We start from the raw sequence: 18,831 nt of genomic DNA, 5'->3' as shown, positions 1-18,831 counted from the left end.
TGCAAGTTTCAACTTCGTCCTACACTTTTATTTTAAAACTAAACCATTAAAATAAAAGTATTGGAGCAGTAAAACCTAATTAAAAGAAGTAGAGGAGCACTGCTCCCACCCACTTCGACCACTGGCCCCAGATGGCATTCATGTTCATGATCTGAAGACTGGGGTTCGAGCAATGGCCTATAGCTTCAAAAGCGCATAGCCTGTTGCTGGTTCTGAGGAAATAGACTCGTGTAGACCTCATACTCAGCCGGTTTGGCTGAACCTGGCTTGGACACAGGGCCGGTGCTAGGCGTGTGCCTGCCAGGGCCCCACGCTCAGGCTGCAGTTGACTCCCTCCTCTTGCAGGGTGCAGCATGGGCCGTTTGCTCAGAGTATCTAAACTTGCTGCAGTGCACTCTGAGCTCACGGGCAGCATACGCTGCCGCAGGCATGATGACTAGGAAGCTTCCTGGAATATCTTTTTCTAAAGAGGCTGTTGTCCCTCCAGGTTTGACTCCCTTTTGTTTCTTCTGGTGAGGCAACTTGTCACCTGTCAACCTCCTGCTGTGACTCCAGAGAGCCAACACCCCTCCAATCCCCCCTCAGTGGCCTGATAGTCGGCCTCATAAGCACTGCTGATCACTTGAAAGTGGGTTTCAAGTGATCTTTAAAGTGGGTGAAATGTACTATTGATGGCCTTTTTAAGAGACCATTGTTGTGTTAAGAACTGCAAAGGGGATTTTTATTTTGAAAGAACATGTAAAGCAGCAGATAGCTGCCTAACTTCTGTGCCATCCTCCAGCACAATTAAACGTATTACACAAAACAGTTTTAGCCATTTGCCTCATTTCCACATGTTTATATTTACCAAGCCAAAAAGCGCTTAAGTAGAATGTAACATTTTCCTCACATTATATATGAAGCATGCACGTGAGCCATGAATATTTCCCAAGGATTTGACCAGAGAGGTTGTCATCCTGGAGACTGGAGGGGATATTTTCTCTGGTAGTGGCCCTGTACTGATTTTCAGGGCACAAGTAGATGCATGTGGGTGGACAGCGTCCACCCACTTTTTTCAATGGGTAGACGTATTTTTGAGGCCAGCATTGAAAAAAAGTTTGCTTGCTCAAGTGTTCAGCTACTAGAATTTCACACCACTTTGTAATGTTTCCAATGCAGACGCTTACACACAAGAATACTTAAGTGCCATTAACACACTCATCTCATGTTTGGATTTTGTTTTCTTTGGAATATTTCATTATAAATTGTTTAGCTTAAAAGGTGGGCACCTTTTTTACTTTGCTAGTGTAGTTATTGGAAATTCTCCTCTCTGATTATTTATATCAGTTGAGTGTGAAACGCGTTGTGTGTGGGTCGCGCTCACGGGCGTCCTGCCTCTGTTTTTGCTACTGCCTTCCAGCCGTATTTTTTACTTGTGTTTTTTTTTATTATGAAATATTAAAGAACATCTTTTTTCAGACCTATACTTTATTGTGTCTGTGCTCTTTGTCTTTCATTGACTATGGCCATTTAATCGGCCGCGGAGAGTGCGGTTCACTCTTTCCTCTTTTTTCTGCAATATATATATATATATATATATATATATATATATATATATATATATATATATTGCTAGTGTAGTTATTGGAAATTCTCCTCTCTGATTATTTTGAGATATCTATCTATCTATCTATCTATCTATCTATCTATCTATCTATGTATATTTGTTTTACCATGCTTTTGCTACTGCATACCTAGTGGTCATTATATTGTGATGTCACTTCCTGTGATGTCACTTCCTGTCATGTTATCAAATGCAAATGAATGGGCCTGCACTTCATTTTCCGCACTTGGCCCTGCAAATCCTAGGTCAGGCCCTGCTTGGACACCTGTGCTCCATGATGTCGAACTGTAGGTATTGCTACGCTCGAAACCCACTGAATTTCAGCAAATGTTTCTGTGCAGTTGCAGCCCAATTCCTGATGGCAGCCTCCAGAAAGTGCTCTGTTTACTTTAAGCCTCGCACTTTCTGCCAAAGCCTGTGGTAAAATGGCGCACTGTCTGGTTCACTCTCCATGGTTGACTGAAAAGTTGCCATTTGTGTGTGTTTCTGAGCAGACATGCATCTCAAACATCTCTTTGCGGCCCCGCCTCTCCAGGACACGCAGGCTTACCCCCACCTCCGCCGCCACATGCCTGTACAGCAAGGAAGTAGGTCAGGATGCTTTCAGAAGCCACCGGCGCAGTCGAAAAAAGCGGGTTTCGGTGCGTCTGCCGCTGCCTGTTGCTCTGCCATTGGAAAGAGAGAAGATTTTGCGTATTCCTTTGACAACTCGCACGTTCTTTGACCTCCTGTCTGAAGCAGCGAAGAGAGAGGCCGCGGTCTGGAAAGGTAGGGGCTTTAGTTGTTTTTAATCAAGAAGCATTTCTTCGCATAGAATGTGCCGCTATCAATGAATATTTTGCTTCTTTAAAAAATACAGCGCATGTGAAGTTGCCACGACTTTCTGTTCTCTGCTAAGAAAGAAACTGTGGTGACTCATAATTTGCATATTTTAGATGTTAAAACATTTAATAAAGTACATAATATCTTTGGACCTGTTCATTCTTTAATACACGTGTAATAAAGTGTGACAGGACTGCACTATTCTTTCACTGTGCAGAATGTTGGGTGATAGGGGCTTTGGCAGGTTCTGGAAAACCTTCGCGCGTTGTGTTCCTACAGCAGAATGGTCAGCTTGCTCTTTACTGCACCTTGTCTTTAATGTAACGTTATGCAGAACTTATATGGCTAATGTTATTTCTTTATTTAGACAAAAACTAATTGTCATGCAAACAATAATGCCTTCTATATGATATGTTAGGTTTTTTATAACGCGCTTAATACCCAGTGGTTTCTAAGCACAGACGCAGGAATCGAACCTGTGTTGCTTCGTGTCATCCTTGCTTCCGAGGCGAGCGTGTTCTCGCTGAGCTATCCTCCCGAGATTGCAGGTTTTGACCACCCTTTTCTACATGAAGTCACTGCTGCTGGTAAGTGACATGTGGTAATGGAAGGCCCTGTCTCATTTAGAGAAATCTGACAGGAAGGCAGTGGCAGAAGCAGATTTTTAGAAACATTACATTCAGTCTTGCTGAAAAGTCTCATGCTCTCTTTTTTGTTTTTTCTTTAGTCCATGTTCACCCTCCTTTTGAGGGTGGAAATTGCTGCCGCACAATTTTAAACAATGCTCAGGAGGGTCAACATTGATCCTTCTCTGCATTACATTGCAAAGGGGGAGAGAAGGATGGGAACGTTTTCAACAACAAACATGTTTAAGGAGTATGCGAACCCACCACTGCCTGCGCGGAAAACTAAACTTCTAGTGCCTTTTTATAATCTTTACCACGACCCCCTCGGTGGAGTAGCGCGTCTAATTACGGTTTGTATAATTTTGTGGGCAACAAAAATGGACAATGTTTGCAAAGATGCCAGTTTTTACTGTTACCACACCACCCTCACAAAGAGGCTCTTCATATGTAAATGATGTCACAAAAACAGTCGATTTCGTTATTAAGGCGCGCCTCGTCCCCGGGGTTTGGATCATTTCATGGTTAAGGATTCACCACTTCACAACCCTTATTTTATTGTGGTCACCCTGTCAATACATTCTGATGAAATACACATCTTCTGACAGGGTGAACTGCAAATTGGTCACATGACTCATCAGACACCTGCCCCTTCTTCTCTTAAATCATGGAATGTTTAGGGCATTTTTTATTTAGTGGTCCTATTTATAATTATGCAAAGAAAAAGTGACTTGTGCCGCCATTACATGCTGCAGGTGCAAGGACACTAGTGATGCCTTCTTATTTTGTGCACTACCTGTGCTATTCCAGTGATTCTTGTGGTTACTAATTATCGCTATATGTCTTGGAATAGAGAGTCAAACCTTCTTTCTAAAAGGTGGCCTAGTAGTTTCAGTTCAACTCTAATGCATGTTCTGATTGGCGTAGTTTGCACACTGCATTCAGAGCCGTTTTATATATCGTGTTCTTGAGGCATTTGCATGAGGACTTTAATGTATGCTAATAAAATGCGAGGTCCCCTTTCACATGAACATAAGAGTCGTGGAATTTTAGCAGCTTATTAATCGATGTATCCTAATCACTCTGTGAGAAGGTTTTTTCTAAAGTTCTGCTGCAATCTTTTTTATACTAAAGACATTTTGTTGAGGTATGGCCTATGCACCGCTGACTCAGCATCCTGCAGATTTTGTGGTATGGCATTAACTAGAGATTTCAAACATCTAGTAATTGATTGTCCCGCATAAATGGGAAAGCCAATTCTTTATTTTAAAAGATTTTTCGGAATGCACTACCTCACAGCCAATGAATGATTTCGGACTGATTGCCCGGCTGGACGGACCTCCCCAATGGTTTTAGCTGTGGTCAGCTTTATTAAAAGCTTGGACTGAACTGAATGTGTATTTGGATAGATTGTTATTCTGATGATTCAACTCTGGTTCTATTCTTTTAAAATGTGTACACGTGGGTATGTGTTATCGTTTTTTTTCTTTTCTTTTGTATGATGTACATGTTAAATTCTAATTTATTGTATACCATCAGAGTAGGTGCACTTCAGGAAAAAGAAGAGCAGACATTAATTAACTGTGGGTGAATGTGTCGAGTATAAAATGGTCCGGCGAATTGGCGCTGAGAAACTTGGGAACTGCTGTCAGAAATAGATACTAATTCTTCAAGTAGTTGAATAAGATCCCGATGCTGTTTTTGTGCACACGGTCCATGCACTCACCATTGGTATTTGTGCTGTCCTAATAATTGCACCTTTAAAATGCCGTAATGGTCCCCCTCGGCCTGACAGAATATGCCACACTCACCCTGTGCTCTCTTCACTGGTTGGCTGTCCCCCATCTAATTGTATTCCTGTTACTCTGCATGGTGTACTAGACTTCCCATGAACCAAGTCCCGCTTTCACAAGCCATAGATTTGTCCGGGACATTTCCTGGTGGTATTTTAGGACATTCCATAATTTCCTTTTGCACAACAAAGTTTAGTCAGGAAGGAGAGCCTTTTCGACGCAAGTGGCAGTTCTGTGTCCCTCACCACTGATTAAACGGCAATCTCCAATGAACCAGTTATTTGAACAATTCTTATAGCCTTTCTTTCTCACATCACACCCAGCGCCAAGGAACCACTTGTGACACACAATGCAGTTAGTGCAGTTAGTTTAATAAAGCAGTTTATGGTCCTGTGAATTCGTCCTCATCGGTCAGCTCGCTAAATAACAACTTGTCCAACAATAGCTCAATGATATCCGCCTAGAAGGATATGATCCACAACTCTCAGACCCAGAAAAATCCTTAGGCTTCACCATTGAGAGCAATCTGTCCTTCCAGAAACACATAGCCAAGAAGGCCCAACTAGCCTGGCTCAGAATCTCTACCCTTCAAAAAAACCAAACCCGTCATCTCACCGCAGGACTTCTGGAGCCTGGTGCATGCCCTTGTGGTGTCGCACATTGATGGGGGAAATGCTCTCTTGAAAGGGCTCCCCAATGCTCATTTGACTCCCCTAAAAGCAGCCCACCACACTGTGGCACGTCTTATTACGGGAGCATGGAAATATGACAGAATTACCCCCTTCCGATGCGAACTGCATCGGCTTCCATTCCAAGCTAGGATACTGTTCAAAACAGCATGTATCATCTACAAAGCAGTCATGAGTAGCACACCAGCGTACCTGGCAGCTAAGCTCCACATATATGGTGGTACACGCTCCTTACGCAGCAAACTCAACCAACCTGCTGGAATCGCCACTTGTCCACAAAGAGAGGCCCCGCAAACAGTCCTAGTCTTGTCATGCACCCACCCTCTGCAACTCCATCCCGGTGTCAGCTCGGAATGCCCCCACAATTCCCCAATTTTGCGAATCTCTCAAAACATGGCTCTTTCAACAACACCTGACCAAGGACTAATTCCAATGGATGCACATAGCGACGCACAGACCTCTTAGTACTGTGCTACTGTTAAAAGATACCAGCCCAAATGCCGGCTACCCAGACTCTGTACAGCACTCCGCAGCTCTCGAGCTAGGTCTGCCCTTTAAACAATAAAATAAAATTAAAAATATGACCCCCCACGGTATTGCATGTAAATCAGGCGTGGGGGGACACAACCCCACAGCTTATATTGGGGGGGGGGGAGTGTGACGATTAGCTCCATTCCATCACGATTTTAATCGTATTCCAGAGGGCATATTTAAATCCCTCCTGTTTAAAAATTCACCAACGTCACTGTTTTCAGTATGACACTTTTGAAGAAGCAGATTCCAGCACTGACAGATGGGCAGATGACCTAAACTTTGCCCGTGTGCAAAAAAATACAGATTAATTCTGCAACAATTTAGTTGCTTGTATAATACGTAATGGAGCATACACATTTGTCACCAATCCATATTATCTTACAGAAGCAGCATGTGTGTTTCTATGTTTTCTGTGCAACTTTCAAAGAAGTGCGTACACACATTGATTTTAATGCTATGCAACAAACGCAGTACAAGAAAAAGTCCCTTTCCTTTGTGCCCTCCCTGTGCAATCGTCTTTAGATAATATGCACTGAGGCAAAACCTGTGGGCTCCATCAAGAGCCACACAACGGGTGCTGATGCAATTGTAAAATGTTTTGCGCCTGGGAAAACAATCTGGCCCAGGTGGCATTCATGATGCTCATGATTTAGTGATAGGAGAGAGTTCATAGAGGTGAAGGTTGCTGGAGTTACCACTAAGGTAACATTCATATTCAACTGGAGTTACCACTAAGGTAACATTCATATTCAATTGAGGTCTTCCTGAAAGCGAGGACTGGACTATTTTCTTTCCTGGTCTGGAGTGATGATGTGTACCAAGTGAAACCAGAACCGGAGCAGTACCTTCTGAAGCCTGGGGTTCCAGCAATGGCCTACTGCTACAACCGTGCATAGCCTGTTGCCGGTACTGAAGAAACAGGGACGTGTTGACCTCATAATCAGCCGGTTTGGCTGAACCTGACTTGGACACCTGGGCTCCGCGACGTCGAAATGTTTGCATCTCTACTATGCTGGCAATCCACTGAATTTCGGGAAATGTATCTGCACGGTTTCAGCCCAATTGATCATAGAAGCCTCCACAATGTTTTCCATTTACTTTGCGGCTCGTTCTTTCTGCCAAAACCTGTGGCAAAGTGGGCCACTGACTGGCTCAATCTCGTTGGTTGACTGAATTAAAAGTTGCAATTTGTTGTGCGTGTTCTAGCTGACGTGCATCTCAAACATCTCTTCGGGGCCCGCCTCTCCAAGTCACGCAGGCTTACCCCCACCTCCACCGCCACGTGCCTGTACAGCAAGGAAATAGGTCAGGATGTTCTCAGAAGCCACCGGTGCAGGGAAGTGGGACCCAGTTGAAAAAAGCGGGTTTCGTTGCGGCTGACGCAGCCTGCTGCTCTGCCATTGGAAACAGAGAAGACCTTCCATTTTCAATATTTTGCACCAATGCTCAGCATTGTGGTGGGATGTGGGGGCGGGGGGAGTTGTTCACTTTTCTGAAGCAGTGAAGAGAAAGGCAGCGGCCTGGAAAAGTAGAGTTTTACCTGTTTTTTATCACACAGCATTTCTTCACATAGAATGTGCTGCTTGTGTGCACCACTCCGGTGCTCCGGCGCTTTACCCTGTGTTGTGTGACGGCTGGAAGCCTGCATAGATGAGGCACATGCTGCAATGATAAATATACAGCCACACAAGTTGCAGTTCGCCTGCCGACTACCCTTCCATTCACCGAGGCACACCGCAGCGTTTATTGCACGTCACTGCGTTGGCGCAATGACGGTTACATAACATTCCTCTTCCCTCTCCTTGAAAATATAAATGGAAACTTCCATAAAAGTCTACTAATCACACTAACAGTTCAATGTTAGCGCAAATAGTCACTTAGCTTTCCAGGTTGCCTCCAGGGCCGTCACAAGGTGTGGTGAGGCCCGGGGCAAAACATTTGGCGAGGCCCCCTTATGTTGTTTCGCACTGGGCCAGCGGCGGCACTGCCGCAAACAGGAGACGGGAGAAATCTCACCTTGAGTTTACCTGGGAAGGAACCTAAAGATGGTTTATTGCTACAACTGCAAATCAAGTACAGCAAAGTTACATTTCTCGACTGACGAAAGGTGTATGGAAGAGCAATTTTTGTATCATATACATTAATATATATTTAGGATGTCATGAAGGCATGTGGTGCGTGACACCAGCATTAAGAAATGCTGTGTCCATGTGTGTGCATTAAAAACACATCATACACAGTGATGGACAGATGATGTATAGTGTAGGCTGGTGAATTTTTGAACTTAAGAGACCTAAATGTTGGTGCCAATAATGCAGGACCGACAGAGCACAGTGGGGAGCCCAATCCAAACAAAGGATGCTTGAGAGGGTTTCTCACTTCCAAGAAAACCTTTGAAACATTGGTTTAAAATGGTGCATTTTACAGCACTTTCTTTGAAAAATTGGGTAGACAGCCACACCGTTTGCAATTGGTTTTGTATTTTAGCGAATGGAAAAACCCAATAGTTGCAAGTCGCCAACTGTGCCTGGGAACATTTCCAATGCATTTCTTGCTGCCTTTGCCCACAACATATGCCAGTATAAAAATACATTCATACTGGCTGTTCCCATGTATGTCCATGCATGCTGCACCAACATATGCCATTATTGCCATATAAGGACTGCCAGCCAGTAAAAATGTCATGCCACAGAAAGTATACCCAGGCTGGCAGTGCACCATAAGTGTTGTTACTGGCTACACTGGTCTACATTCAATGTGGTCCAGTTTAGCCATTAGTACCATTTATGTTTGGTTTACCCTTGAGGCACAGTCCTGTGCATCAAGGATAAAACAAAACAAGCATTAGTAATGCTAACAGTATGTGCTTTTGTGTAGGCATGGGCAAGGCACTGCTGTATTGGTATTAACTTGCTTTTGATGGTAGCAGGTGCAAAATGGTTTGAGTACCTGTGCCTCTAATAGTGCCTGGCAAATGCCTAATCTGTAAGCACAAGCCAAAACTGCTGGCTTTGCCATTGCATGTTTTCAACAGGACTTCAGTGAAGGACACACATAGTGCTTTTGAATCGAGTGGCTGAGGCAGACCAGGTGAACACACTTCTATTACACCAGTGTCATGTTTACAACTCCAAATAAGTCATTACCTCTCAGACGCCCCCTTTGAGAAAAAACTTGCAGGCAGTTGGAGTGCAAAGTTTGATGGTAAGGCTTGATTAAAGCTATTTCCAAGAGTTCCCATGAGGAGGTATTTTAGGAGGGGGGATCAGGAACTGGCTTGGAATTTCCATAGGGATTTGCATGGCCATGGGCAGACAACCAAACCAGACCTACAAGGTTTGTGTCCCGCCTCATATGCCTTTTCTCCCTATCTGTACCCCATGCTGTCATTGGGCGTGATCTTCCCGGATCTAAGATCTGGCAGAAGATATCTCCCCAGATCGCAGAGCTGGCTGGCTCTACAATCCTGGTTAATCTCTGTGCACTATACATTTGTTTTATAATGCTGTGGTGCATTCATATTTATGTCAGGCAGGGATATGAACCGTGGTCTCTAGGGTCAGAAGGGAGACATTGTGCCACAAGACCACTTGAAGGTCTGAGCAGGATCCCTGTGAAATCCCTTCTCAATGTTGCACTGTAGTGGAACTACTGATGTGCATTTAAGGGGTGCAGATTGTGTACTTTGCTGACCACCTTATAAGACATGGTCCTATATTCCAGGTGTTCATGATAAATATGAGGGGCTAAAAGGCAAATGTTTATGAGGGTGACTAAAAATACCTACCCTACACCCTCCGAATCAGGGATGGCATCAGGGCCTTTCAATCATTTCAAAGGAAAGTGGTCTCGTGGGAGCCTCAGCAACTACCCCATACTGCCAGTCAGTAGTCTTTGTAACACAGCAATATATTCCTTTTTCGGTTTTCGTTCTGGGGCTTCGAATGTGCTGCATGGTAAGCCCCTGGAGCCCTTTCATTTGTCAAGTCCTATGCAATTTACAGAAATGTTATCACCTCATTGCCTCCTAACATTGGATACTACACATCAGCCACTTGCTGGCAAAGAAGGAAGGGTTTACAGCTCTTCAGTGGGCTTTTAGTGTTTAAGCTTCTTGCTGGATGGCCTTCTCGTGATAATCAGTGACCATTAACCTTATCTTTGTCGCATTTGTAATGTATGCACTCCCAGGGGTGCCTCAGATTGTTTTTGCTCTAAGTAGGGTCCCCCCAACCATCATGTTGAAATGGTCCCCAAAGTATTTTCAGCCGGGCCTGCTCCCAATCCTCTCCTCGCTGCGCCCACCCCCTTCCCCTGTGCCGCCACAGTAAAACAAAGTACATTTCTATCACTGTCTGTACTTCAATGCAAGAGCTTTGGCTTATTGGTGGCAGTGCCACTTAATATCCCAAACTAAAAAGAATGCGATGCCCCCACATCTAAATCTAGTGGCCGGCAGGGCTGCTACATTTAGGACGGGGGGGCGGACTGACACACACACACGCACATACAACACTTTCACCCCTGCATTCATCCAGCAGTCACCCTGCGGGACACTAAATGTAGAGGTGGGGGCTGGCACACACACTCACATACAACACTTTTACCCCTGAATTCATCCAGCAGTCACACAACTCCTTGCATGCACGCATAAATAAAACCAAATACAGCACTGAAACAAAGATAAACAGCACCATACATGTGCACAATCATACACATTTAATGTATATGCACACACATATATACACATTTAATTTAAAATACACAAAAAACTTACCATACCATTTAAAAGTGCCAGAGCAGCCACGGATAGCACCTCCCTTCACTCCAAGGCATTGCAACGCTGCCTAACAGAGAGGAGTCCTCTCTTGTCACTCAGCGTGTCTACGCTGTCTGTTAAATAGTGGAAGTCGGCAGAGCTCACTTATGAGCCCTGCTGTCTCCTATTATTTTGATGTTTATTGCGGGGCCAAACGGCTCGTAACAAACATCAAAATCATTGCAGAGCCTGACAGGAGTCAGCACAGTCCCCCATCTGAATAAAGAATATGGGAGGGCTGTGCTGCCTTCTACTCGGGAGGGTGCCGCAAGGCCCCTTTTTTGTTTGAGGCCTGGGGCAGTTTGCCCCTCCTGCACCCCCCTCGTGACGGCCCTGGTTGCCTCAACGCTACTCTTAGTTAGTACCGTCTGTGCTGCTGACCTGCTGGGTCAAGGGGCGGCTTGTTGCCTTGCCCCTTCTGGCTGCAAGGCCAGGCTGCCCGCGTTGGCTGGCCTGGGCGTCTGGTGCCATCCTCCCTCTTGGCCCGGCTCGCATACTTTGGCTGGGCTGTTGGCCTGATGTCACCCTCCTTCTCGACTTGGTTCCATCGCCGTTATCTCTCCCTCCACTGTCTCTCTGTTGTTCATTTGATCTGGCTCTTTATTCCACACTGTCTGGGGAACTTTCTTGAACCATGATGCATTCTCCCATCACGGCTTGCAGTGATCAAAGTTCCTCTCTGTTTGGTCACCGTCGAGGGTTGGTCTCGAATAGGCTGGTCAGCTTGGTCCTTGATGCGTTCCGGAGGACCTGCACATGATCCCCATCTTTGGTGGTTGACTTATTTGCTCGCTGTTTGCTGCTCATGTGCTCGTTAGCTCTGACCCTCTTGTCATGTGTCCCCTGTTCATGGATTTTGCCTTGTTAAGAATGGTGGTGATGTATAGTGGATCGTAACACAGCTCTGAACATGTTTGCAGGGGCCGGGGGTCTTGGATGATGCGTGGGGCATCACCCGATAGTTTCAGAGGAACCAGTATAGTTCGAACTCCCATGGGGCTCCCTGGGTTTTTGGGATCCTGACAACCTTGTTAATTGTTCTCATAAACTGGTCTGCATCGCCGTTCACCTGGGGCCACCGTGGTGTGATGAGGTGGTGTGTTATCTGGAGATCAGCCATGTACTTGGCAAAATCGGCCCTTTGGAATGGGGGCACATTGTCACTTTTTAGGTACCTGGATAGCCCATGTGTCGCGAAAACATCTTTTCCAGGGCTGGCAACACTGCTTCCACCGCCGTTGAATGGATCACTTCCACCTCCGGGTATGGTGATGGCGACTAGGAGGTAGGTCCCTTCTTGTACTGTGCAGAAATTGACAATCACTGATTCCCAGGGTGACGTGCCTCTGCGGATTGAATTAGTTCTGGTAGAGGCGGTGCCCCTGTGGTCACGCACGGGAGGCATGAGGAGATGAATGCCTCAACCTTTGCATCGATCAGCGGGAGCCACACTCAATTTCTTCTCTGTGCCTTGGTCCTCCCCATGCCCTTATGGCCTTCATGTGCTAAGGCCACTATTCTGTCCTGCAGACTGCTTGGTACCAGGATGCGTATCCGTCTCAGGATGAGGCCTTCATCCATGATGGATAGCTTGTGACGAACGGTGACCACCCCTGTTACAAAGTTCAATACATTCAGGGTGCGGTTGTGGTTGTTTTGAAGGAAGGCATTCTTTGTCAGGGTGCAGCAGGGATTGTCGTTGGTGGCTTTCACCAGTTCCGATTTGCTCACGGTGTTTGTTTTTTTTGCCTCCACGACCAGGCATATGTGTTCCTCCATTTCCACAGTTTGCGAGATTCCAGCCGAAGTCACAGGGTTGTCTGGCCCTGGTCTGTATACAAGGTCAAAATCATACTCTTACAGTTGCAGCAACCATTTTCCGATTCGTGCCGGAGGGTGGGATGCTGAGCCTGTGAAAATAGGGATTAACGGTATGTGTTCGATGAAAGTCTTAAATTTCTGTCCATGCAAGTATGAATGGAAACGCCTGCACCCCCACAGGATGGCGATTGCATTGTCCCATGGAGTAGCATTGTCCCATGGAGGTGAGGGCCCTGGACGCACAAGCCACTGGTTGCGTATTTCTTGACGGGGTGCTTTGTAACAGTACAGCTCCTAAGCTCATGGGGCTCACATTCCACGTATAGTTCCGTATGTAAGTGGGTGTCATAGTAGGCCATGGTGGTACTGGCTGAACTCTACTCCTTGATGCTTTCAAAAGCCTCTTGTCACGGCCATCCCCAAGAAACGGCAGACATGCGTGGGCATTGTAGGTGGTGTGGCTTCCTTGATGTTGACTACCTTGAGGGGGTCAGCCGACATGCCCCTGTCGTTGAACACGTAGCCAAAAAAAAGTAGTTAGTTCCTCCTTGAGAAACTCACATCTGTCTTTGTGGATGGTCAAACCAGCCTCCTCCAACCTGTCGATGACCTCTGCCAACCTAGCCATGTGTTCTGCTTTGTTTTTGCTGCGTACCAGGATGTCATCACTGACATTTATGACTCATTGGAGGCACTGTAGGACAGTGTGTATGGCTTCTTAGAAGACCTCTGCTGCGGACGATAATCCAAACTTTAATAATTTGTATCTCCTCAGCCTGAGGTGCGTCAAGAACATTATTATGTATCTCAAATCCGTGTGCAGATTCAACTGGTGATAGCCTGCCTTTAGGTATATTCTGGAGAAGATTTTGGACTCTATGAGGTCTGCAATTATTTAATTGAGTGTCAGGGTGATATGTCTCTCACGGGAAATGGCCGCACTGTAGAGACGCATGTCGATGATACATATTCTGATCTTCCCCGGTTGCTTGGGTTTCTTTGTCACTACCATCGGGGAGACCCATGGCGTTGGTCCTGTCACCTCCTCGATTATTCCGGGTTCCTCCAGATCCCGTATTCCTTTGGCGACTAGGTCCCTCATGTGGAAAGATGTTCTCCGGTGTCGTACTGCTTGTGGCTGTATGGTTGGGTCGATATGCAGTTTGATCACTTTGTCTTTCAAACACCCAATCCCTTGGAGTAGCTTGGGGTGATTTGTTAGGAGGTTTTGGATTCCGTTGTCATCTGAGATGTCAAAGATAAATTTGATCAGTCCCAGGTATTCCACCGAGTCCCAGCTAGGCAGGCATTCGATATCTGCAGGTACAACCCATATCTTTGATTGTATCATCAGTCCCCCATTCCTGCTGAGTGTGGTGAGAAATCGCCTTACACTGGTAGGGGTTTCCTGCTGCCATACGCATAGAGTTGTGTGTTTGTATCTCTCAGTGTTGGTTGGGGTTCCATTTTGTGCAGGGTATTGAGGGGCATCATATTTACTGATGCTCCACTGTCTATTGTAATTTTCACCTCCTGCTCACCTACTCGAATGCTGCATCAAGGCCTTTTCTTCTTTCTCTTTGTGCTCTGGCCTCCTCACTCTAGTTCAGATATCAAATGCAACTTTCTTCTTCCAGGGCTGTTGAGCCACAATTGCCACCATTATCCTACTGTCTTCGTCCTCTGACTCCCCGACAACCTGCCATACTTTCGCTTGCTTCCTGTTCCTGGGTGTCTTCTTCCCGGCTGGTGGTCATTGGCCCGTAGGGGTACCAGAAGACCAGCAGACTTTGGCGTGATGATCAAGATGGCCACATGCACCACACGTGATCCTCTGCACTGGGCAGTTGCGTTTCCCATGTCGTTGCCCGCCACACCACTCACAGTCGTTGGGGCCATGGATTTTGGGTTGCCACCCAGGTTCTTGGCCGGGGCCACTGTAATCCCCTCAAGGTGGTGGTCTTTTGGTGACCGTTACAATTGGCTCGTGCTCTTGTGGGCGGTTCTTGCATGTGACAGTTCCCTTTGGCAGCCGTATTCTGGGATACGGTATAACGGAATTCCTTTTTCACTCAGTATGATTCTCCTTTTCTTCTCCGAATTCATACCATTTATGATCTGGCGTCTAATTTCCTTGTTGACATATTTGATTACACCCGATAGTGCTAGTCGCCGCAGCCGGGTGTGATAGGCGTTGAGTGTTTCTGCCTCGCCTTGTACCGTTGAGCGGAAATTGAAGATCTCATAATCTCTGTTGAGTTGGGGCATGAAATGGTGTGTGAGAGCGTCTTTCGCTGCTTTATGTTAGTCATCATTGTTCAGCATGCTTTGGAAGTTAGTTCTAGAAGTGTAGTGTGTCCTCCCCTAGATTAAACAGCAGGTGGGACTTCATATTCTTTGGCGTGATCACATCCCTGCAGTCCATGGCCATTTCAAACTTCTGGATCCACAAGGCCCATCTGGGTCTGAATGATGATGGTTCCGAGTGTGGGTCAAAAGGGGCCATAGCCATGCCCTGATGTTCTTGTATTCGCTGTGGGAAATTGGGGCTGAATACAGGTGCCAATCTGGCAGAGGTGGATTGGCCTGGTGTAGCAGACATCATTAGGTGCGTGGGGTGGTCAGTCACCTTTTCCTAAATAACAGTTGAGCCTAGACCCACCTGGTTCGCAGTGCTTTCTGCAGGATGCTCTTTATTTTATTTTGCGTCCTATGTCACTGTGGATGGGGAGTACTGGATTGCTATCCCTGGGCGTTCCATGCTGTTAGGCCTCTTCAAAAATGCACACGTCCATGATGCTTGTCAGGCTCTGTGCTGGGCTGGCCTGCGTTTATTATTATATATTTGTTTCCATGCACGTGTTGCCTGTGCTGAATTACCCCTTGTTGCCAGTATTTGGGCACCACTCTGATGCTCTGGCGCTTCAGCCCGTGCTGTGTGAGGGCTGGGGGCCGGCATAGACAAGACACGTGCAGCACTGATAAATATACAGCCACACAGGTTGCAGTTCGCCCGCAGACTGCCCCACCATTCACAGAGGCACACTGCAGCGTTTATTGCATATCACCACGTTAGTGCAGTGACGTGTACATAACACCGCTATCAGTGGATATTTTGCTTCTTTAAAAAATACAGTGCATGTGGAGTTGCTACGACTTTCTGTTCTCTACACAGAAAGAAACGGGTGACTCATATTTTGCATATTTCTAATTTTAAAACATTTAAGAAAGTACATAATATCTTTGGACCAGGTAATTCTTTAATACACCTGCAAAAAAGTGTGACATAACTGCACAAGCCTTTACTGTGCAGAATGTTGAGTGATATGGGATTTGGCAGGTTCTCGAAACATATTGCGCATTGTGTTCCTACAACAGAATGGTCAGCTTGCTCTTTACTGTACCTTTTCTTTAATACAACTTTATGCAGAATGTATATGCCAAATATTTATTTAGTTAGACAAAAATCAATTGTCATGTAAACCATAAAATACTAAAGTTTCATTATAAGTCTGGAGGATTTTGACCGTATCTCGCTTTTAGCCTGATTGTGTTCGCAATATCTCGCATTTGGCTTGATTGTGTTAGCCATATCTCACATTTGACTTGATTGTGTTAGTTAGCCATATCCTACATTTGGCCTGATTGTGTTAGTTAGCTATATCTTGCATTTGGCCTGATTGTGTTAGCCATATCTCGCATTTAGCCTGATAGAGTTAGTTAGCCATATCTCGCATTTATCCTGATAGTGTTAGCCATATCTCGCTTTTAGCCTAATTGTGTTAGCCATATCTTGCATTTAGCCTGACTGTGCTAGTTAGCCATGTCTCACATTTAGCCTGATTGCTTTGGTAAACCAAAAGATTTAAGCATGACTGCATCTACTGTTGTACCCCATTTTAGGACATTCCTCCTCTATCCAGGTGTCTCAAATCTAGGTGGTACCGCATTTACTGTTGCACATTTACTCTTGTGCATCCATTTTAGGCCATTTTCCATCTATCCATGTATCCCAAATCTAGGAGGTTCTGCATTTACTGTTGAGCATTTACTCTTGTGCGCCCATTTTGGGCCTTTCTCCCTCCATCCAGGTGTCCCAGGTCTGGGTGGTACTAGATTCAAGATACCCACACTGCAGTCAGCCATATCTGCTCTCTAGGCAAACTGTGTTTGTAACTACACCTGGCTTTGCTGCTGTATTCTCTCCCACTTACCAGGCATCCCAAATCTAAGTGCTACCAAAATCTCTGATTCGTCCTTAGTTGGGGACTCTCTCCCACCTGCTATGTATCCCAAAGCTAGGCACCAAGGCTTTTACAGTTTATGACTGCAATCGTAGGCCCCCAAACTCCTAACAGGCCTCACCATGCTGGGTACTGCTGCTGTGGCCCAGCTAGGGTATACCACCACCCCTGGTAGCTAAGACACAGGTGCCTTTTGAGTAATCACTGTGTCTCCAACCCAGACGACTGCCCCAACCACAAGTTTTGCATAATCCAGCACTCACACCTAGAACTAAGCCCCAAATCTAGGTTGTCACTGCACCATCGGCAGTGCCCCATCCCAAAGCCACCCCCCCTGTACTGAAACCACCAGGTCTTTACCAACTCAAAGGCTAGCTAGCCACACAACCCGCCCTCTTTCTACAACATCAACCGAAGATACTCACAATACATTTTTTTAAAAAAATACAGTGGTGACAGAAATGAATAACCTGCAAAAGACTGAATCGCAAGGGGTTACCACCCCTACTTCAACAACCACAACCAAAAGAACCCCAAGATTAACACCAAAAACCAAGCCGGAAACACAAAGAAAATAGTAGTAAGCAACCGAATCGCAATGATCTAAAACCCCTGGGTCAACAACCACAACCACAACCTCACCCTTCACCCCCACAATACACAGAATCAAGGGATGGTTTACCTAACTATTAGCCGAAAGATGCCCAACCCCTCAATCACGCCCCATCGTCCATAACAAGAGGCCACCAAAATCCACAAAGAAGCCAAAGGAAGACTGCAACACAAAGAAAACTCAGGAAAGTGTTGCCGGCGGCAAGGGCCTTTGCGACTGAAACACAATAATGCAAACTCATTTAACTAGTAGACTCCAAAGGAACGCAATGCCACAACACAGAATGGGATGATGCAAGACAAAACCAGCAGAAATATTAAATCAAATGGAACTACACCATGGCACCTCGCCAATAAGCATAGACACGACAACAGAGCACACACCCACAAGCATGACAGAAAATGGAACAAATGGCAAGGGAAGGGAAAAATCGTTATACCTAACACCATACCTCGTGACGGACCACCAATCAGAATAATTCATGACCGCCAACTATGCTAGATGCTCCAGCAAGATACTAGGACCAAACAGGAAAAGACCAGAAACGCCCAGAAGGAACAAGAGGGAAAATTACACCCCCACTCCATACATCACCAAACCTCTAGGACACCTAGAGCAACTACAACGAGATACAGAAGAGGAACTGGAAGAAGACAGGAACCCAATACGGAACCTAGCAGATCTACCCAATGACGAAACAGACCCTACTGAACACAACTCACATCCTGAGAGCAACAAGGAAACCCACCAAGACCACCATAAAACAAAACCAAGAACAAAACAAAGCACTGTTAAAGAAATACACTGTAATCTAATCAATGCAAGATCAATGTCCAAGCATGATACAGAGATCTATGATGGTAGACAGAAACCTAGTTAGATGACAACTACAAAGTCACATTACACAGCTGTCTACTCAACAACTTCAAATGCACACAGGTAAACAGAAAGGGAAAAAGAGGAGGAGGACTTGCAATAGCCTACAAAGAACACCTGAAAATAAAAATGGACGACCTGCTGAACATCAGAAACAGTGAATCCTTCATCCTTCACCTGGCAGCTGACTCAAAAACCAACCTCACATTCATACTCATCTATAGACCACTGACCTATGATGCAACCTTCGTAGATACCTTCATTGAAGCCATCACAAACGTAGCCATCAAACATGACCACCTGACAATCCTCATGGACTTCAACAAATGGTTTGAAGAAGAGAACCCAAACTCTCAAAAATCCCTAATCAAGCAACTCGAGACAATGAAACTAT

General features: G+C 45.6%; 1 protein-coding gene across 1 annotated transcript in view; it reads left to right on the top strand.

Annotated features, from left to right (window-relative positions):
• Positions 1-2,204: 2,204 nt before the first annotated feature.
• The window catches only part of ZAP70 (zeta chain of T cell receptor associated protein kinase 70), a 589,046-nt gene continuing 572,419 nt past the window's right edge, over positions 2,205-18,831 (top strand). Inside the window, exon 1 of the mRNA XM_069649541.1 lies at positions 2,205-2,371. The gene's annotated coding sequence lies outside the window, so the exon portion shown is untranslated. The remainder of the gene's footprint in view (positions 2,372-18,831) is intronic.

The sequence above is a fragment of the Ambystoma mexicanum genome, chromosome 1p (assembly GCF_040938575.1).
Source record: "Ambystoma mexicanum isolate Mex_15411 chromosome 1p, UKY_AmexF1_1, whole genome shotgun sequence".
Taxonomy (NCBI): Eukaryota; Metazoa; Chordata; class Amphibia; order Caudata; family Ambystomatidae; genus Ambystoma; species Ambystoma mexicanum.
The sequence above is the reverse complement of the archived record's forward strand: the minus strand, read 5'-3'. Positions and strand labels throughout refer to the sequence as shown.